The sequence below is a fragment of the Hemiscyllium ocellatum genome, chromosome 31 (assembly GCF_020745735.1).
Source record: "Hemiscyllium ocellatum isolate sHemOce1 chromosome 31, sHemOce1.pat.X.cur, whole genome shotgun sequence".
Lineage (NCBI taxonomy): Eukaryota > Metazoa > Chordata > Chondrichthyes > Orectolobiformes > Hemiscylliidae > Hemiscyllium > Hemiscyllium ocellatum.
The window spans coordinates 41272955-41296283 of record NC_083431.1 but is presented as its reverse complement, the minus strand read 5'-3'; positions in this window follow the sequence as shown (position 1 = coordinate 41296283).

Here is a 23329-nt window from a genome sequence, read left to right as displayed (position 1 = left end):
TTCTAAAGGTGCACAGCCCTCTGAGTAAAATAATTCCTCCTCATCTTAGACTGAAGTTGCACTCTTTCATTTTTAAATTGTGACCCCTGGTTATTAAACTCTTCAACCTGGGGAAATATTTTAGCTGCACCTATCCTGTTTATGTCTTTAAGTATTTTATAGGTTTCAATGAGGTCACTTCTCAATCTTTAAAGTTGAAGGCAATACTGGGACAGTTTGCCTACTCTCTCTTCACAGGAAATTCCTGCCACCCTGGGAACAAGTTTGGTGAAGCTTTTTTGCACTCCTCTATTACAATAACATGTCTTGAGATAAGAAGACCAAAATTGTGTTTCAGGAGATGAGCTGAGCGGAGAGCAGCCTGGGAAGGTAAGTGATAGTGATCGAGTCTGAGTGGGAAACTGGAAGGTAAAGTCACAGGAGGCCTATGATTTGATTGGCTAATTAAGCGTCTACTAAATTCAAATCTGTTAAATTAAACCTTTTTAATTTATTGGATACAACTTATTTATTGATTATAATTTGCATAAACAGAGCTATAAAAACAGTCATAATTTTTTTTAAAATTCAGAACTAATTAAATTAAATAAAATATTATGGAGGGTCAGATGATTTGTTGTTTCTGCATGATGTGGGAACTGGTGGACCCCATTGTGGTTCTCAGTAAACATGTCTCCAGTAAAGTTTGGTTTCTGGAAGAACTTTGGCTCAGAGTTGATGAGCTGGACTCTGAGCTTCAAACATTATGACACATCAGGGAGAGGGAGAGTTACCTTGCCACTGTGTTTCTAGAGACAGTCACACCCTGTAAACTGACTAACTTGAATTCAGCCAGCGGTCAGGGATAGGAGGGTGTGGCTGTGAGTGAGGAAGGTAGAAGGATCCAAGAGGTAGATTTTCAGGAGCCTCAATCCTTGTCCTTGTGCAATAGCTTCAAGAGTTTTGCTCCCTGTATGGACGGGAATGGAGACTGGAGGGAGGATGAACCAACTGACCGCAACACCATGGTGCAGAGAGCCATTCAAGGTTGGGGGAGAAAAGAGAAGTGTTAGTGTAATTGGTGATAGCATAAATAGAAGCATAGACACTGTTCTCTGTGATCGGTGTTATGACACAGAGTTAATCCCCACCCCCACAAATTTAAACCTATAACACAGAAAAGATTTACCCTTTGCAGTAATCTATGAAAATTCAAGCTAACAAGAACTATTTAAAGTGAAAATTAACAAGTTTATTTCTTAAAGTATAACAAAGAATAATTAATTAACAAGTATTTACAACTCCTTCCTCTAACCTATCTTTTACTTTCCCTTGGATAAGACTAGTCTGATAAACCCCCGATTGAGGTTGACTGAAAATTCAAATTTCAAAACCAGGCAGTTGTCGAATCTTCCTTTTGTATCTTCCCCAGTAGATTTGCCCTCCAGGTTGGTGTCAATGTTTTTTGCTCTGTGCAAACTCCTTCTCGAGACAGCTACCACTCAGAGAGTTTGCACTCGCAGTCTACATCTATTGGTCTTTTGGCAGTTCTCCCTCAACTGTTCAAGTTTTCTTGGTCTTATTCCCTAAATCATTGGATTGGGTCATTGGTTTTTTAAATTGTCAATGTACTAAGTTCAAACTTGATTAGAGTCTGGTATTTTTAGAGGTATAATTTAAGCTGAGATTCGCCCAATTCAAATTTGTTTTTGTCTCTTGGCAGCCAGCTACGATAGCTGCTGGACCAAAAGTTTATATTGTATTTTGTTGAGAACATTTGGTGCTGTCACGTAGTTTTGCTAGTTTTTAACTTTATTAAAGGTACAGTACACCCACATCTTCACAGCACCTCCCCTCTTAAGAAAAAAATCAACCATCATAATGAAAAGATGACTACTCTATTCTTTAAACACATTACCCTAACATACACATAATCTCAACTTCTACCCATTTATACCTCGTCCAGCATGTCCTCCACCTCCTCTGGACCCATCTGGCTTTGAAAGGATTAAGCCAATAGGGGTTCAGTTTTATCAGAGCAGTATTCCTTACATGTACTTCATGTACAATAGCATTGGTCCTCCCCATCTGATCATTATAATGCAGTAATTAATCTTTCAACTGTGTCCTATGCTCCCGAGACAGATAGCTCCCTAACCTATCCTACTCCTCAAGGACTTTTTCATTTTTTTAATCGATATGATTCCTCACTCGGCAGGGCAGTAACAAAAATCTGTTTCTCCAGTTCTTTCTCTCGAAATAGTATGTTTCAACATGTTCACATGATATACCCGAAACCTTTTTTTCTCTATGTGGCTTCTTTACTAGATAGTTCAACTGACTCTACTTTTTCTGAAATTGATAGGGACCACTACACCTGGCTTTGAAGGGATCTCCTATCACTGCTACCAGTACTAACACGCCATCCCCTCGGGAAAGTGTCCTTGTCTCAGAGCTTTTATCTGCCACCTGATTCATTCTACACTGTGCCTTCTTTTAGTGCTGTTCAGCTAACTCACCTACTCGATTTAGTCTCTCCACCTCTGATACATAATCCAAATGTGAGATCTCCGACTTTGGTCCTGTATTTTTTTCTTTAATTAATTTCAAAAGACTTCTCACTTCATGTCCAAATATTAACTGAAAGGGAATGAACTGAGTAGATTCATTTAGGGTATCTCTAATGGCAAACAATACAAGTGGGATACATTTACCCCAATCATTTGGGTAATCCTGACAATATGCTCTTAACATGGTCTTCAAGGTCTAATGCCATCTTTCTAAAACTCCCTGGGATTCAGGATGATACGCACTAGATTTAAAGTGCTGTATACCTAAGCTATCCATAACCTCCTTAAACGGCCTAGCAGTAAAATTTGGTCTGACTGAATTTCTATGGTACTCCATACCATGTGAAGAAAACTGCTAATTCGTCTCCTATCTTTTTGCCTTGATATTCCATAATGGAATTCTGGAAATCTGGTAGACATCCATTATGGTTAACAAGTACTGGTTCACATGTTTAGGTCTCAGAAGGGGACCTACACAATCAATCAATACCTGCGTGAAAGGGTTATAATTGTGGGAATTGCCAACAAAGGTGCTGGTTTTATTACAACCTGTGGGTTACCTACCATTTGGCATCAGTGACATATTCGGCAAAAGTTAACTACATCCTTGTACATTCCAGGCCAGTAAAAATGCTTTTGTATCTTAACTTGAGTCTTTCGCACCCCTCGTTGACCTCCTATAGGGAGTTCATGTGCTACTCGTAGCACTTCCTGTCTGTATACTGCGGACAACAGAATCTGGAGTGCTTTGACCCATTTCTCCTCTGCATTGCCGTGGTCTCCATTTCTGTCTTAGGATTCTATCTTTCAGATAATAACCTTTTGGAATATTCTCAGCCTTCTTTTCAAAGTACGCATTCACAAGTATATCTTTTATGGTCTTGTCTTGCTGTGCAAGTCTCTTAGCCTTTCAGGGCTAAACACTTCTGTCGGACCCTCTGCCTGTTCAGGTTTTTCCTGCACCATTATGTCAAACAGGGTATCTGCTAACTGAACCATAACTCCTTCATCTTTTTCTTTACTTTTTGCTCCATGCTGTGACTTATAACATTGGGATCTGGTTACCACACAGTCTGTGAAAATACCAGGATATTTCTGTTTTAACTCCTCAGTTTCTTGGTCTTCCATGGACTTTTCCACAACAAGGGGTGACACTCACACCTTGGATTCTGCTAAATCATTCCCAAGAACAAACTGAATTACTGGAGCTAACACTCTGTCAATCACTCCCACTGTAACTTCCCCAGTCTTGAGTTGGCACTCCAATCTGACCTTACATAGGGGAACACTAAATTTCTGACCATCTATCCCACAAATTACCACACTCTCACTTAACAGATCAGAAAGAGTGCATATTCGCTCATCCTTTACAATCAGTGACTGGTTTGATCCTACATCTCTCAAAATTAAAACTTCTTGTCCTTCGCCCCACTGTTCTTTCTGAATAAACTTTATCTACAGTGGCAAATTCTTTGTGGGGATCAGGTACTAACTCTATACCCAGCCTCTGTCTACGTTGTGCACTCTCCTCCAGCTCCTCAGCTCTTTTTGAAGTCTTCTTTACCATCTTCACTTCTGCCACTGGCTAAACCTTTTTGCCACATATTTTCCCTCAGTGCCTTTCTTTAATCTTTAATGACTAGCACTATGACCTTATGCGTCCCATTTTACCACAGTGAGAGCTCCAAGGCCTTTCACCTGCTTTCCACCCTCTTGGGCCTCTTTTTTATCCTGCGGTAAATTCTTGACAGTGTTTTTTGCTCTTGGTTTTCTAGTGTAGGATCTTCCCTTCTCAAAATTTCTATCCCTCACAAGATGAAATTCTGGCCAGAAGCTTGTCTTATGCACCAAAATATGCTAATTCATCTGCTAATTCTGCTGCCCTTCTCACTTCCTGAACTTTCTTTTCCTCTGCATGAATTCTTACTATCTCTGGAAGTGAGTTTTTAAACTCCTCCAGCAGAATAATCACTTGTCAAATCTCAAAGGTTCTATCTATTTTTAAAGCATACATTCACCTATAAAAATGGTTATGTTTAATTCTTTCAAACTCAACAAAAGTCTGAGCTGGGGCCGGCGGGATATGATGTTGGGGGCTGACGGGGGCACATCGCGGGGGGGTGGGTGCGATGTTGGGAAGCAGTGTTGGATGGGGTTTGGGGGACGGCCAAGGGCTCGCGCATGCTGTGCTGCTGCTAGTCTCCTGAACGGGGAGCTGACATAATAGAAAACTCCGAGCCCCAGAGGAAAGGCATTGAAGTGATTAACCGAATATTCAATTATCCGAACGAAATAGTCCCTGCCCATCTCATTCGGATAATCAAGGTTCCTCTGTAATCCAGGTTTCTGGTACCAATTCATAAGCATTTAAAATAGCCTGTTTAACCTCTTCATAATCTCTTGACCTGTCATCTGACAGTGCAGCAAATACCTCACTAGCTCTGCCTACCAGTTTAGTCTGAACTAGTATTACCCATGAATCCTCCGACCACTCCATTTGCCTAGCCAAGTTTTCAAATGAAATAAAGAAGGCTTCAACATTTTCATTATCAAAATGTGGCTGAGTTTTGAAATATTTGTATATATCACTACTTTCCCTTTTAATCTTCATCATTTTAATTTGACTTTACTGACTCGGTCACAACTTCTCAATTTCAAATTCTCTGTCTGTTTGCTCATCTGCAAACCTTCTCTCTTTTTCTTTCCTCTCTCTCTTCTCTCGCACTTTCTCTCTTCCTTTCTTCTCTCCCTTTCTCTCTCCCTTTCCTCTCTCTCTCTTAGCTCAGTTAATAACCTTCTCTCTCTTTCTTCTCTCTCTCTCTCTCTGTTTATCTTCTAACTCCATTTTTCTCAATTGTAATTAAAGTTTTTCTACCTTGACTGCACTTGTCTGTTTCTCTGACACACTACGTGTTGGAGTAATTCCCTTACAATTTCAGCTTGAGTTTTGTCCTTGGTTAAACCCAAATCTAATTTCTTTGCTAATTCTAAAAGTATGGCCTTCTTCTTTCATTCTAAACTTTCTTGGCAAAATTGAGAATCATCTGCAAATCCCAGAATCTCTTCAGCAATTTCAAGAGCCATTTCTTTCACTCTTAATCACAGTGACCACAAATCTCTGAAATTAATCAAATGGTCTCACCTACATTTTAGTTAAACATCTCGGACACTAACCTGCTGGAAGTTTTCATACTCCCAAATCCATTCAAATCTGGCTAAACCAGTTCAAATCCCAATGACGAACCCCCAAGCTGTTACGACACAGGGCAAAACCCCCTGCTAATTTAAACCTTAACACAGAAAAGATTTACTCCATGCGGTAATCTGTGAAAATTCGAGAGGCCAAGAACTGTTTAAAGTAAAAATGAACAACTTTTTTTCTTGAGATATACAGAGAATGGGTAATGAACAACTATTTATAACTCCTTCCTCTACCTTATTTTTCACTTTCCCTTCTATAAGACTAGTCTGATAACCCCCAATTAAGATTTACTGAAAATTCAAATTTCAAAACCAGGTAGCTGTCGAATCTTCCTTTTGTATCTTCCTCTGTAAAACTTTTCTCCAGATTGGTGCCAATGTTTTTTGCTCTGTGCAAACTCCTTCTCGAGACAGGTACCTCTCAGAGAGTTCTTACTAATAGCCTATATCTGTTGGTCTTTTGGCAGGTCTCCCTCAACTGTGCAAGTATTAATATTGTCAATATACTAAATTGAAACTTTATTGAAGTCTGGATTTTTTTGGGTATAATTTAAACCGATTGGCCCAATTCAAATTTGTTTTTGTCTCCTGGCAACCAGCTACACTAGCTGCTGGACCAAAAGTTTACATTGCATCTTGTTCAGAACACTTGGTGCTGTCAGGCAGTTCTGCTAGTTTTTAACTTTCTTTAAGATACAGTACTCCCACATCTTCATAATACCAACATTGAGAGTCGTGAAGGCTGTGTTGCCTGCCTGGTGCTCAGGTTCAGCATATCTCATCTGGGCTTCAGAGGAACTTAGAGTAGGAGAGTAAAAGATCCCGTGGACATTGTCCATGTAGATATTAATGACATAGATAAAAGTAGGGCAAAGGTTCTGCTAGGGGAGAATGAACAGTTAGGATATAAATTAGAAAGCAGAACGTAAAAGGTAATAATCTCTGGATTACAACTTAAGCCACGATCTAATTGGCACAGGGTCAATAAGATTAAGCAGATAAATGTGTGGCTCAAAGATTAGTGCGGGAGAAATGAGTTTGAATTCAATGGACACTGACACCAGTACTGGGGAAGAAGGGAGCTGTTCTGGTGAGATGGTGTTCATTTGAATTTTGCTGGGACCAGAGTCCTAGTGAATCGCTTAATTAGGGCTGTAGATAGGGCTTTAAACTAAACGGGGGCAGGGGCTGGGGCTGTCAGTTATTGACGAAATTTGAAAACCCAAATTATAGGAAGAGGTAAGAGTGCAGAACTCAGGAGAGGTTATGAAAATCTCCAGCACAGACACAAATAGGACAAAGTGCTTGGAGAGGTTTAGCAATCAAACAACAAGCACACAGGATAAATAAGTGACAATGAGAAGAGGGACGGTTAGTATAGGACTGAAGATGTTATATCTGAATGCAGGCAGTATAAGGAGTAAGGTAAATGAGCTTGTGGCGCAGATTGAAATTGGCAGGTATGATGTGGTGGGTATTATGGAGACATGACTTCAAGGGGATCAGGTTTGGGAACTGAATATTCTATCAAAAACATTCTATCAAAAAGATAGGCCAGTGGGCAGAGGGGGTGGTATTGTCTTATTAGTAAGAAATGAAATTACATCAATAGTAAGAAATGAAGTAGGGCTACATGGTATATAATCTGTGTGGGCAGAATTGAGGAACTGCAAAAGTGGAAAAAACCTCCAAATAGTAGTTAGGAGCTGGGGCTCAAGGTACACCAAGACATGGAAAAGATCTGTAGAAAATGCAAAGTTACAGTGATCATGGGAATTTCAATATGCAGGTGGACTGGGAAAGTCAGGTTGGAAATGAATTGCAAGAAAATGAATTTGTGAAATGTTTATGAGGTGATCTCTTGGAGAAGCTTGTGGTGGACCCCATTAGGAAACAGGTAAAAACAATGACTGCAGATGCTGGAAACCAGATTCTGGATCAGTGGTGCTGGAAGAGCACAGCAGTTCAGATGCTGCCTGAACTGCTGTGCTCTTCCAGCACCACTGATCCAGAATCCCATTAGGAAACAGGCAATACTGGATTTAGTGTTGTGCAATAAGGCAGACCTGATAAGGGAGCTTAAGGTGAAGGAACTCTAAGGAGGCAGTGATCACAATATGATTGAATTTACTCTGCAATTTGAGAGGGAGAAGATAGAATCAGAGGTAATGGGTATTACCGCTGAATAAAGGCAACAACAGAGACATGAAGGTGGAGCTAAGTAGAATTGACTGGGAGAGGAGTCTTGCAGGAAAGACAGTGGAACAGCAATCACATGAGTTTCTGGGAGTAATTAGGATGACACAACAGAGATTCATTCTGAGGAAAAGAAAGCGTGGTATAGGGACAATGAGGCAGCCATGGCTGACTAGAGAGATCTGGGATAGAATAAAAGCAAAAGAGAAAAAAGATAATGTCATGAACGGCAGAGGGCAGCAAAAAAGAAATAAGGAGAGGGAAGATTAAGTATGAGGGTAAGCTAGCCAATTACATAAATAACACTGTAAGAGTTTCTTTCGATATATAAAGGGCGGGAGAGAGGCAAAGGTGAACATTGGGCTTCTGGAAAATATACTGGAGAGATAGTAGTGGGGAACAAGGAAACGTCTGAGGAACTGAATAATTACTTGGCGTCAGCCTTCGTGATGGAAGACACGAGTAATTTCACAAAATTTTGAGACAGTGAGGGGCAAAGCTGAGTATGGTGGCCATCACCGAGGGGAAGGTATTTGAAAACCTGAATGGCCTGATGGTGGATAAATCACCTGGATGAGATGGACTAAACCCCCTAAGGGAGATAGCTGAAGAGATACTGGAGGCATTAGTGGTGACCTTTCAGGAATCACTAGAATCTGGGAGGGGCCTAGAGGACTTGAAAATTGCTAACATGAGACTCCTATTTAAAAAGGGACTAAGGCAAAAGATGGAAACTTACAGATTAATTAGCCGAACCTTGGTTGTAGATAAGATCCTGGAATTCATTACGAAGGATGAGCTTTCTGAATACTTAGAAGTATATAGTGAAATAGGGCCAAATTAGCATGGTTTCATCAAGAGCAGGTCACGCCTGACAAATCTGCGAGAATTCTTTGAAGAAGTAACAAGCAGGTTAGGCCAAGGAGAGTCAATGGATGTTATTCACTTGGACTTCAAGAAAGCCTTTGACAAGGTACCACGCAGGAGTCTACTGAGTAAGATAAGGGCTCATGGTGTTAGAGACAAGATGCTAGCATGGATGAAGGCTTGACTGCCTGGTAGAAAGCAGAGAGTCAGGATAAAAGGGTCCTTCTCGGAATGGCAGCCTGTGACAAGTGGTGTTCCGCAAGGCTCAGTATTGGGACCACAACTTTTCACTGTATACATTAACAATCTAGATGAAGGAACTGAGGGCATGCTAGCTAAATTTGCAGATGATACAAAAATAGGTAGAGGGATAGGTAACATTGAGGAGGCGGGAAGGCTGCAGAGGAATTTGGACAGATTAGGAGAGTGTGTAAAGATGTGGTAGATGAAGTACAATGTGGGAAAGTGTGAGGTCATGCACTTTAGTAGGAAGAATAGAGGCATGGACTATTTTCTAAATGGGGAGAAAATTCAGAAGTCTGAAGTGCAAAGACACTTGGAAGTTCTAATATAATTGTCTCAAGGTAAACTTGCAGGTTGAATCAGTAGTTTGGGAGGCAAATGCAACAATGGCATTTATTTTGAGAGGACTTGAATATAAAAGCAGGGATGTACTTCTGAGGCTCTCTAAGGCTCTGGTCAGGCCACATTTGGAGTATTGTGCGTGGTTTTGGACCCTATATCTCAGGAAGGATGCATTGGTCGTGGAGCATGTTCAGAGGAGGTTCATGAGAATGGTCCCAGGAATGAAAAACTTAACATATGAGGAACATTAGAGGACTCTGGGTTTATACTCAATGGAGTTTAGAAGGATGAGAGGCGTTCTAATTGAAACTCACAGAATACTGAATGGCCTAGACAGAGTAGAGTTGGGATGATGTTTCCATTAGTAGGACCTGAGGGCATAGCCTTAAAGTAAATGGAAGACCTTTTAGAATAGAGATAAGGGATAAGAGAGTGGTGAACCTACGGCATTCACTGCCACAGAAGGCTGTGGAGGTCAGGTCACTGAATGTATTAAAGAATAAGATAGATAAGTTCTTGAGTATCAATGGGATCAAGGGAATCAAGCGTTATGGGGACAAGGCAGGAGAATTGGGATGAGAAATGTAGCAGCCATGATTGAATGGCAGAGTAGACTGGATGCACTGAATGGCCTAATTTCTGCTCCTATGTCTTATAGTCTTCTGGTCAATACTCCAAGTGTGGCCTAACCAAGCTCTTATATGTTTAAAGGCAGACATCCCGATTCATGTACTTAAATCCTCTTGCAATAAAGGCTAACATTCCATGAGCCTTCCTAATACCTTGCTGCATCTGCAAGTGAACTGTCAGTATGTATTGACAAGACCACAAATGTTCCTTCTTAATCTATACTTTCCATCTTTTAGCATTTAAGCAATTCTCTGCATATTAGTTTTTCCTACCAATCTGCACTGGTATTCCAGTCTCCAGAGACACATAGCTTTTAAATGGTGTTAATATTATGAAAAACAGGAATACGTGCATCAAACATTGTTATATAAAAACTCTGGCACCCTAGTTTAAAAGTAAATTCTCACACATTATTGTTGACAATAAATATCAGGAAAAATGATTTTTCTATGGTATATTCCATTTACTATTTTCAACTGTATGGGATCAGTCATCACGAAAATGACAGAAATGAGAATACTGGATTTCTGAGTTGTGACAGTCTCACACAATTTGCCACACCATCCATTATTTTTACAAAAATTGGAAGCTCTCCATTTCTGACAGGCGCTTCAAATCAGGTCTCCTTCAGAAATGTGGAGCCATACTTCCATTCTAACAGTTCTCCTGTGATGCAGAACTGTCAGGGGAAGGCAACATTGCCTCATTTTCAAACAGTCAGTTGCCACATTCTGAAATTTAATGGTTCAGAATCTCAGACAGTCACTTTAACAGTGGTATATAAGGTAAGTGTGATGTAGAGTGCTAGATGGCTGGGGAAATAGGATGTCAAGGTGGGTAGAGTAGCAGGTCGGTTTATACCAGGTGGATACAGAGTAGGATGCCAGGTGTGTAGGATACCTAAAATTTAGGGTGTCAGGTAGGAAGGGTGTCAAGATACAAGTGGGGGGGGGGGGGGGGGGGGGGGGGGGGGGGGTTGCTGGTGCTGGGTAAGGGATGCAGTATTTAGCCTAGATTGGTGTAGTAGGTAAAATTATTTCTGGAAGGGTATGGATGAGAATAGGTGTGGGATTCTAGGAGTGGAGTGAATTGGGTCAGTTAGAGTTATAGAGGTATATAGCACAGAAATACGTCCTTCAGCCCAATTTATCCATGCTGATCAGTATTCCTAAACTGAACTAGTCCCATTTGCCTGCATTCGGCACATATCCCTCTAAACCTTTCCTGTCCATGTTGAGGGAGGAGGGGGTGGAGGCAGATCAGATTGTAAATTGTGGAAGGGAAAAGGTGGCTGGTCTAGATGAGGGAAGTGGAGGGGGTTGTGGGGAGCAGATCCTAAGCAGAGGAACTGTTGAGTCTGGTGCACCACAGTGCACTAGGGTTTGGAGAGAGAGAGAGAAGGGATGTGTAAGTGATGAGAAGTGTAGTTGGGGGTGACAGATAAGAATACAGTCTGTGAAGTAATTATTCAAGAGTTTACTCAATGGATTAACATTTCTTGTGGAACTATTTAAAGGGGGTTCCCAATTTATCCACGCTTGACTAACTTATACTTGTACTTGATTAATGTGAACCCATGCAGGAGTGTAATTTTAAAGACTCTACATACAATCATGTCATGCACTTGCAAACAACTATTTTACTCTGTTCTGCATTGTGTTTCAACTTGTGTACAATTAAACTCGCAAATGGATTCCAGGACGGAACTCATTCGAATTCTTGGACTGCCTGTTCTTAATTTCATTTGAACATTTTGGAGTTCAGTTTTTCAGTTCATATTACCTCTTCATAGATTTTACTGCATCATAAACATTTGGATGTCAAAATTAGTCTTCAGAGGGAAAAAATTCCGATAAGGAATAAGACTGGTTGCCGATGGTCATTTTATGCAATTATGGAAAATGAATTTCAATCCATGAGCACCTGTGATCCAGCAATAAAATGACCCATTTTATTGGGCCTGAGGGAAAGAAGCCTAAAATCTGTGTCTTCCTTAACTTGAACATTTAAATCTTTGGGCTCCATGCCCTGAAAAATCAGCAGCTTCCAAGATTATATTGTTACATAAGCAAATTGACTGCTTTTCCTTTTCATATCTGCACTGTTTTTTTTCCAGTCTCCAGAGATGTATAACTTTTAAATGGTGTTAATCAAAAACAATGTGCACCAAACATTATATTAAAAGCTCTGATGCCCTCGGTTCAAAATAAAGTCTCACACATTATTGTTGACAATAAATATAAGGAAAAATAACAGCTCTCCAAATTTATTTTTATAACAGATTCCAACATAAAATCTCAATCTCTCATACTCTAAGACTAAATGTACAAATAATTGTCTGAAAAAATAGTGACCGTATCATAGAATTCAGCATCTAAGTGACGTCAACATCACTGTGTGAATACCTCCTCAATGAAAGTGAATCTGACATAACTTGATTCCATGATAATAATGTTTATAAAATTGATTGAACTTCTACAGTTTCACCAGTATTATTACTGGTGTATGAACTTATATTTTTGTGCCTGGCATCAGAGTATACATAAATTGAACTTCACATTTTTTTTGTTTTTTGGTTGATGGTCAGAGGTCAAGTCATAATTTAATTAAATTGACCCTGTGCAGATCACAAAATTGACTTTTAATCCAAAAGTAAATACCAGGTTTCAGTCAAATTCAGTTGCAGCTAAAATAAAACAGTCTCTGGTATTAAAAAAGTGGTATTAATCATTATTAATCATCTTTAATACAAACAAGTTATTTTTCTCTCAACAATCTAAACATTCAGATGGTTAGGTGGATTGGCCATGCTAGTAGTTGCCCCTTGGTGTCCAGGGATGTGCAGGTTACGTTGGTTAGCCATAGTAAAATTCCCATGTGAGATTACGGGGAGGGGTAGGGCTGTTTTGGTGCAATGTTCTTCAATGCACACCTGTTGAGGTGAATGGTCTCTTTCAGCACTGTAGGGATTCAATGAAGGAAGGTGAGAAGCTGGTGCTATTTTCCCTGGATTTAAAATAAATCTAAGGGGCAACGTTTTCATGCAGAGGGAACTGCATGGATGGAATGAGCTGCCAGAGGTGGTGGTGGAGGCTGGTACAATTCTAACATTCAAAATGTATCTGGATGGGTACTTGAATAGCAAGGGTTTGAAGGGATATGGGCCAAATGCTGGCAAATGGAGCTAAATTAATTTAGGATATCTGGTCAGCTTGTACAAGATGGACCAGAGGGTCTGTTTCCATGCTTTACCTCTCTGTGACTCTATGACTATATGTCAAAGTTCTGAAGAAGATAGCTGAGGTGATTATGGAGGCATTGATGGAGATCTTTCAGGAAATCATAGAGCCAGGGAGGGTCTGAGATGACTGGAAAATGGCTAACGTAATACTTTTTTTTCAGAAGTGAAGTAGGCAAAAGACAGGAAACTATAGACTGGTTAGCCTGAACTCAGGGTAAGATTTTAGTGTTTATTATTAAGGATAAAATTGTGGAGCAGTTGGAAGTGCATGGTGAAGTAGGACTGAATCAGCATGGCTTCTTTGATGGAATAGACCAAATTTGTTAGAATTCTTTGAGGAGGTATCAAACACATGAGACAAAGACGAGCCAGTGGATGCAGTCTATTTTGACTTCCAGAAGGGCTTTGAAAAGATGCAGCACTGAAGGCTGATAGGATAAGAGCCCATGGTGTGAGGGGCAATTTACTGGCAAGGATAGAGAATTGGATGACTGACAGAATGCAGACAATAATTATAAAGGAGTCTTTTTCAGGATGGCAGCCTTTGACTATCGAAGTTCCACATTGGTCTATGTTGGAACTACAACTATTCACATTATATATGAATGATGTGGATGAAGAAATTGAGGACATTGTTGCTAAATTTGCACAGACGATCATAAAGATAGATGCAGGGGCAGGTAGTGTTGAGGAAGTGGGGAGGTTGCAGAAGGACTTGGACAGGGTAGCAGAGTGGGCAAAGAAGTAGCAGATGGAATTCAATATGGGAAAATGTGAGGTTATGCACTTTGGAAGAAAGAATAGAGGTGTAGACTATTTTCTACATGGGGGAAGGCTTTGGAAACTGAAGGACAAAGGAACTTGGGAGTCCCATTTCAAGATTCTCTTTAGGTGTACATGCAAATTCATTTGGCAGTTAGGAAGGCAAATACAATGTTGGCATTCATTTCAAGAGGGTTAGAATATAAGAGCAGAGATGTTCTGTTGGGGATGTAAAAGGTTTTGATCAGACTACACTTGGAGTAATGTGAGCAAGTTTGGGCCCAATATCTAAGGAACTGTATTGCCTTGGAGGGATCCAGAGGACATTTGCAGAAATGATCCTGGGGATAAAGAGCATATCATATGAGGAGTGGTCGAGGATCCAGGGTCTGTACTTGATGGAGTTTAGAAGGATGAGGGAACTTCATAGCAACTTACAGAATACTGAGAAGCCGAGATAGAATGGACAGAAAGAAAATTTTTAAACTAGTATGAGAGAATAGGATCTGAGAGCACAACCTCTGAATGAAGGGATGGCCTTTTAGAACTGAGACTGTCTTCAGCTAGGGTGGGTAATCTGTTGGAATCATTGCTGCAGAGAGCTATGGAGACCAAAAGTCACTGAACATATTAAAGACAGAGATAGATAAATCTCAGTTGATAAAGGGATCAAGGACTACAGGGAGAAGGAATGAAAATGGAATTGAGAAACATAGTAACCATGATTGAATGGTGGAGCTGTTTTGATGGGCTGAATGGCATAATTCGCAACCTATATCTTATAGTATAATGGTCTTTAGATTGTCAGCTCCTTTGCAAATGTTGGCATCATACAAAAGAACAAGCAAAAATAAAAATACACCTTGGGCAGTTGCACAAAAATAATGTTAATGGCATGGTCCTCAATTGACAGTCAATTAAATTTAATATCAGACACTGTATATAACAGATGGCTGATACAATATAATCTGTTTTGTACTATAAGCAATGGCAAACATCTAGCCTAAACAGAATAAGAATCACATCTGTAAGTGGCACACTAATGAAATTTATTGACAATTGAGGTCAGTTATTGATATTAACAACTGGGCTAGTTTTTTGCAAACCGGTACTGGGTCTCCCAGAAATAAGAGTCAAAAGTGTGGTGCTGGAAAAGCACAGCAGGCCAGGCAGGAGAGTCAATGTTTTGGGCATACGCCCTTCATCAGGAATCAAGTTCTGTTGAAGGGCTTATACCCGATGTGTTGATTCTCCTGCTCCTCAGATACTGCCTGACCTGCTGTGCTTTTCTAGCACCACACTCGACTTTGGTCTTCAGCATTTGCAGTCCTCACTTTCTCCTCTTCCAGAAATAAGACATTTAAAAAAAATGTCTGGGCCACATTTAAGTTGCAACAGCTGATTTTCCGTCATGGAATCATGGAATGAGTTGTAGCACAGAGGAAAGTCATTTGGTTTATTGTTTCCATACTGACTATTTCCTGACCAGTTCAGTCATGCCATTTCTCTATCTTTGCCCTATGGACTGCAAATTTTTCCTCTTCATATAATGATCCACTTTTAAAGCCTTAATAGAATCTGCTTCCATCACATTCTCAGGTGTGCATTCAAAGATGCAACCAATTGCAATCACTTCTCTAGTTCCTGATTGTTCCAAAGGGAGGAATTTCTTTTTATCTACACTATCCAGTGATTCCATGGTTTTGAAATTTGAGCAAACCTCCTCTCAACCTGTTTCGTATGTAGGCTTTGATATCTTCACTCTCTAAAACTCGAAGAAATTCCAACATATGTCATCAGATAATGGCAAGTAATAGTCTAAAATGCCCTTACAAATGCATGTCTCTAAATTTAACCTTCTTTTTTTCAAAGAACAGACCCAACGTCCTCATTCCTGAAAGCATTTAGGTAAATGGTGGGGATGGCCTACCGGGGGAAAACATAGTTGTCAGATTTCTGGCACTGAGCCTGGCACTGTAGCTCAAAAGGGAAGGGTGGAGAATAGAAAAGCGCTAGTGGTAGGGAGTTCAGTAGTTATATGGATTGAGAGTAGATTTCGTTGTCAGGAACGGGACTCCTGGAAGGTATATTGCCTCCCTGGTGCCAGGATCCGGGATTTCGCCGCTCAGGTTTACAGGATTCTGAAGGGGGAAGGTCAGCAGAAATTGTGGTACCTATTAGCACCAATGATATAGCCAGGAAAGGAATTGAGGATCTGAAAAGTGACTACAGAGAGCTAGGTTGGAAACTGAAGAATAGGATGAGTTGATTAGTGATCTTGGGTTTGCTACTGGTGCCACATGATAGTAAGGTGAGGAACAGTTAGCGAATGTAGCTTAACCCGTGGCTGCGAGGCTGGTGCAGGAGGGAGGGCTTCAGATACCTCATCTATTGGGATGACTCCTGGGGAAGGTGGGACCTGTGCATGAAAGACAGATTGCACCTGAACTGGAGGGGCACAAATATCCTGGGTGGGAGATTTGCTCGTGTGGTTCGTGAGGGTTTAAACTAGTTTGGCAAGGGGGTGGGAATCAGAGCTACATATCTGAGAGGGGGCAGTTGTAGATGGGGCAGTGACAGGGTGTAGTGAATCTATTGGGAAGGTTTCTCACGTGATGAAACAGAGGGATCGGTTAAAGTGTGTCTGCTTTAACTCAAGGAGTGTCAGAAATAAGAACGATGTACTTAGAGCATGGATCAGTACTTGGGACTATGATGTTGTGACCATAATGGAGACATGGCTTTCACAGGGGCAGGAGTGGTTGCGAGATGGTCCAGGGTTAAGAACATTTAAAAAAAACAGGGAGGGTGGAAAATGAGGAGGTGTAGCATTGCTAATCAGACAGTGCATCACAGCTACAGAAACAAAAGTTGTTGAGGCAGGTTTATCTACTGAGTCAGTATGGTGGAAGGTAGGAACAACAAGAGAGCAGCCACCTCATTGGGGAGGGGGGGTGGGGTGGGGTGGGGGTGGGGGGGAGGGTCTACAGACCCCCTAATAGCAGTAGAGACATTGAAGAACTCACAGGCTGGCAGATTTTAGAAAAATGCAGATGTAGCAGGGTTGTTGTTATTGGTGATTTCAACTTTCCCTATATCAATTGGAACCTCCTTAGTGCAAATGGATGGAGAACTTTTTGTCAAGTGTGTTCAGGAGGGTTTCCTTACTCAGTTTGTAGACAGGCCGATGAGAGAAGAGGCCATTTTGGATTTGGTGCTCAGCAATGAGTCAGGACAGGTGTCAGATTTCACGGTGGGAGAACACTTTGGTGACAGTGATCACAACTGCCTCACATTTGCAGTAGCCTTGGAGAGGGAAAGGAGCAGTTACCAAGGGAAGATATTTAATTGGGAAAAAGGAAATTATGACACTATCAGACAGGATTTGAGAAGTATAGACTGGGAGCAATTGCTCCACAGAAAGGGCACAGCAGACGTGGAGACTGTTTAAGGAGCAGATGTTGCGTGAGTGTTGCACAAATTTGTTCCTCTGAGACAGGTAAGAAGGGGTAAGATTAAGGAGCCTTGGATGATGAGAACAGAGGATCTTCTCGTCAAAAGGAAGAAGGAAGGCAGTTTATGTAAGGTGGAGGAAGCAAGGATCTAGCACAGCTTTAGAGGATTACAGGCTTGCTAGAAAGGAGCTCAGGAATGGACTGAGGAGGGCCAGGAGGGGACACGAAAAAGGTTTGGCAGGAAGGATTAGGCAAAACCCAAAGGCATTTTACTCATATGTGAGGAATAGGAGAATGATCAGGGAGAAGGTAGGGCCGATCAGTGATAGCGTAGGGAACTTGTGCGTGGAGTCTGAGCAGATAGGGGAAGCCCTAAATGATATTTTTGATTCGGTTTTCACTAAGGAAAGGGACCTTGTTGTGAATGAGAACTTTGAGGAGTTGAGATATAGGCTTGAACAGATCAAGATTGATGAAGTTGATGCGCTGGAAATTTTGGCAAAAATTAAAATTTTAAATACCCAGTGTCAGACCAGATTTATCCTAGGTTGCTCCAGGAAACGAGAAAGGAAGTTGCTAAACCACTAGCGAAGATCTTTGCTTCCTCACTCTCCACGGGAGTCATATCGGACGATTGGAAGGAGGCAAATGTTGTTCCTCTTTTCAAGAAGGGTAATAGGGTAATCCCTGGCAATTACAGACCAGTCAGTCTTATGTCTGTAGTCAGCAAGATTTTGGAAAGAATTCTGAGGGTTAGGGTTTATGACTATTTGGAAAAGCATAGCGTGATTAAAGGTAGTCAGCATGGCTTTCTGAGGGGCAGGTCATACCTCACTAATCTTAATGAGTTCTTTGAGGAGGTGACAAGACAGGTTAACGAAGGTCGAGTAGTGGATGTGGTGTATGTGGACTTCAGCAAAACATTTGATAATGTTCCCCATGGTAGGCTCATTCATAAAGTCAGGAGGTATGGGATACAGGGAGATTTGGCTATCTGAATTCAGAAAAAGTTGGCTGACAGATGGCAGAGAGTGGTTGTAAATGGAAAGTATTCTGCCTGGACGTCAGTGTTGAGTGGTGTCCCACAGGAGTCTGTTCTTGGGCCTCTGCTCTTTGTAGTTTTTATAAGTGACTTGGATGAAGAGGTTGAGGGGTGGGTCAGTAAATTTGCAGATGACACAAAGATTGGAGGTGCCATTGATAGTATGGAGGGCTATTGCAGGCTGCAGTGTGACATAGACAGGATGCAGAGCTGGGCTGAGAAATGGCAGATGGAGTTCAACCTGGATAAATGCGAAGTGATGCATTTTGGAAGGTTGGACTCGATTGCTGAATATAGGATTAAAGACAGGATTCTTGGCAGTGTGGATGAACAGAGGGATCTTGGTGTTCAAGTACAAAGATCCCTCAAAGTTTCCACCCAAGTGGATAGGGTTGTTAATAAAGCATGTGGTATTTTGGCTTTAATTTACTGTCTATGAGTTGCGAGGTTTTGCTACAGCTCTACAAGTCCTTGGTGAGACCACACTTCGAATATTGTGTTCAGTTCTGGTCACCCTACTATAGGAAAATACAGAGGCTTTGGAGAGGGTGCAAAGATTGTTTACCAGGACATTACCTGGACTAGAGGGCTTGCCTTCTGAAGAGAGGTTGACTGATCTCAGACTTTTCTCTCTGGAGAGAAGGAGGAAGAGAGGTGACCTGATTGAGGTATACAAAGTAAGGAGAGGCATGTATTGAGTAATAGCCAGAGACTTTTCCCCAGGGCAGGATTGACTGGCATGAGGGGTCATTGTTTTATGATATTAGGAGAAAGGTATAGAGGGGATGTCAGAGGTAGGTTCTTTATGCAGAGAGTTGTGAATGCATGGAATGTGTTGTCAATTGTGGTAGTGGAAGCAGAGTCATTAGGGACATTTAAGCGACTGCTGGACATGCACATGGACAGCAGTGAATTGAGGGTGTGTTAATTAGGTTATTTTATTTTACATTAGGATTAATCCTCGGCACAATATCACGGGCTGAAGGGCCTGTTCTGTGCTGTACTTTGCTATGTTCTATGTTCTAAATCCCTCTTGCACATTCTCTCATCACTTCACATCCTCCCTAAAGGATGGTGCCCAGAATTGAACAAATACTTCTGTTGAGTCAGAATCTATGTTTTGTATAGATTTATCATAACTTCCTGATTTTTGTAATTTACACTCCAATCTATAAAACTCAGGATCCTATATGCATTACTTAACATTTTCTCAATCTTCCCTGAATCATTTAATGATTTGTTTAGTGTTATGACCCAGACCATGCCATCAATTTATGATGATGCCAGATGTAATCACTAAATTATGATGCGCTCAGGTTAGGGATGAGTAATATTTATTTTAAACAAGACAAAAGGTGATATCCAGAAGACATAGTAACAGAATAAAGTGACAAGATTTCACAGTTTTGAACAAGCAACAATACTTTCCAAGTTATTAGAGTCATACAATTTACAATAACATTTCTAAACCACCCATAATTAACATTTGGTAAATGTATGTAGTAGATTGTGACTGAACATTCACAGTACACATCAAATAACAAATGCGATCAAGACAAATCCCATTCTTCCTAGACATTAATGAGTGTGAGAATGTGGTTGAGAAATTTATCAGTCATGAGTGAATGCCAGAGCAGACTCAGTGGGCTGAATGGCCTAATTTCTGCTCCTATGTCTAATGGTCTTATGGAGAACAATGGGTCATCAAATTTCGTTAAACTTCACAAGGAATTACAATTCTTCACTTTCACCAATCCAGTCTTGAAGCGCTTTCTCAATACACAGTCCACCATGGACTGCATCAACAACTACTCCCTACTGTCCTAGGTCCACACTCCTGTGGACTCTGAAACCTGTAGACCAGTATTTATTCACAAGCACAACCTAGCTAGCTGCACCAATATAAATCTTCTCTTGTACATTTCCCTGAGTTCTAATCTTGGACGGCTGAGACACAAAGACATGCTTGTGGATTTTCAATCTCCACTCTCAGCTGTACTGATAGTTCAGTGATACCCAGTTTCTTGTCAGCCACCACAGCCTCCAGGACTTCTAAGTCCTGACTGCAATCCCAAGTGAGAACTTGGTTTGAGTTCTAACAGCAACAGGGTATTCAACCGCTCTTGGACCTTAACTCACTGTCCTCAATTGTTAGGACATGTGGACAGCAAGCCAGACCAAATCAGCCTCCCTATGCCTGTTTTCACAATACAGTAAATTAAAACAAGTAATGGCCCTCAATTGCCTCAATGGTTTCTAGCCAGACTTCATGATTAACCAATACCTGATATCAAGTTGAGAACTTAAAAACAAAAACGTTAACAATATATTTTCAATACAGCAGCTTTAGCAAAACAAAGTTAAACAAAAATGTAACTAATTAATGCCTATGAATTAAACCCAATTCTTTTAGTGATCCCTCACTCTCACATAGTCTAACAAACATAGTTAAGGGATAAATTATAAGAGAAAGTAAAAAGAGATGTAACTGGTCAGTTCATGTAAGCTGTTCCAGCAATGCATAAATTCACGGGCACATTGTATTCCTGAAGACAATGGACAATGTAAATAGCCTTCCATAGGCTCTGAGGATTGTTCATTTAATTCTTGTAACTGGGATTCTATTGTCTGAACCTTCAACAAGTTGACAGTGGGAGGATAATCAGAAAGCCATGAAAGCTTTGTCCTGTAGCTTTCCGAGCCATATGCCTTTAAACTAAAACATAGTTCAAACTTTGGTTTCTCTTTCTGTTTTCCAACATAGTCTCTGCTAGACAGATTGGCGTTGGCCTCCCTGTGATGATCCTCATTAACATCGAAACATCTGCCAGCCTTGAAAATAATGCATCTCCAAAACCAAAACATCTAGAATTTTTTGACTGACAATCATGTGTAATTAATTTCCAGGCCAGGTCCCATAAACAAATAACGGTTTGTTTTGTGATGATACCACAACTTTAAGAGATGTGTTTTCTCCTGGTTTCTTGCATGAGTAAAGATTGAGAGGTGCTGAGCAATCTGCTAAAAACCAATAGCGTGAACAATTTGTGACACCTTGGGTTTTTTCAAGTTGGAATAATAGAAGCAACCTGAATGGGTGAAGTCAAGCTCCCTCAGAACCAAGATTTTTAGCTTAGCTTTCTGTAATTGCTGAGGTTTTAAAACTGGGTTTGGAAGCACTTAGTCCTCTCTCTGGTACATCTAAAAGCTGGTGTTCTCTTCCTGCTGTTGGAATTGCATGTAAGACAACCTGTTTTATTGAATTTACCTTTGCCAAGGGTGTGTTTATGGGATGTTCCTACGTTGGAACACCTAATTAGTAACAGTTATCTATTATTTGTTAAGCATTTTGATAGAATCACAGTTAAGCCAATTCTTTTCTTTTTATGTTGTTTGTATTTTGACATTGGTGTAAAAGTAAAATGTGTTTTGCTTAAAGTCGAGTAATTTGACAAATTGAATTGCATCTTACACTTATCTTTAAAATAAGACCATCTTCCCAATACACACTGTAAGTAATCTAATCTAAACATCTTGAGGGGGTTTGATCTAGTCCATAAGTTTGTTATTCCTTTTTTTAAAAAAAAATGCTGCTCACAGTCCATAGGTCACTATTCAGTTCACAATTCCAAACCAAAATGAGAAAAATTAAAAATACAATGAGGGTTCTAACCTCTACGCAGAACCCATACAGTTCATTCACGCTCTCTGCAATACAGCTAAAAATCAGAACTTTTAATATTTCTACATTGTCTCCTTCATTACTTAGTGACTTTCATTCTAATAGTACAGAAATATCTAATTTCTCTTGGGACATAACCCATTGTTCCCCAGTTCCCCTGTTTTTCACTTCCCTTCCCTGCAGAGAGAGGAAAGATATGAAAGAGATCTAAGGGGCAACTTTTTCTTAAGAGGGTGGTCGTAATTGGAATGAACTGCTAATGGAAGTGGTGGAGGCTAGTACAATTGCAACATTTAAACGGTATCTGGATGGGTCTTTGAATAGGAAGGATTTAGAGGGATATGGGCCAAGTGTTGGCAAGAGGGACTAGATTAGGTTGGGATATCTGGTGGGCATGGACAAGTTGGACCAAAGGATCTGTTTCTGTGGTGTACATCGCTGTGACTGTATGAATCTATTGGAGCAGCTTGAATGGGAGTGGTCAGCTCTCACAGACCAGGCTTTTTAACCATAATATCAGAACCTTTTGGGGGTCTCAGAAGAGTTGGAAGCTTCAGTGAATGATTTCTCACTGCTGCTTGCCTTGAAATCTCTCTTGATGTTATTTCCTCCTAGACTGGAAAACTGTTTTTAAGAATCTATGTTTGAATTTGCCTTTTTGCCAGGGATGTGTTCATGGGATGTTACTACATTGGAATAGTCAACTAGTAATAGGTACTGTGTCCATTGTTTGATTAAATTTTCTAATAGTTAAATTATTCTAAATTCCTCTTTCTTGTGTCTGTATTTTAACAGTAGTGTCTAAATAAATTGTGTTTTGCTCAATGTTGAGTAATTTGATCAGTTGCATCATATCTGGAACATGCGCTTCACATCTACTTTTGAAATAAGAATAAATTAGGGTCTGATCTATCTTCTTAAAATATTTTGAGGGGATCTGGTCTGGTCCATAATAAATTGGGGTCTCTGGTCAGGATCAAAACCTATCATTCCAAGTTAGGATTGTCAGACTCAAAGGCGGTGAGTCTATGTGTTAGTGTCTTCTGAATTTGGTTGGTTTAAAGAGGGTGTATAGTAATGCCTCTTTTGGTCAATAAGAGTTTTCTGGGGATGGAAAAT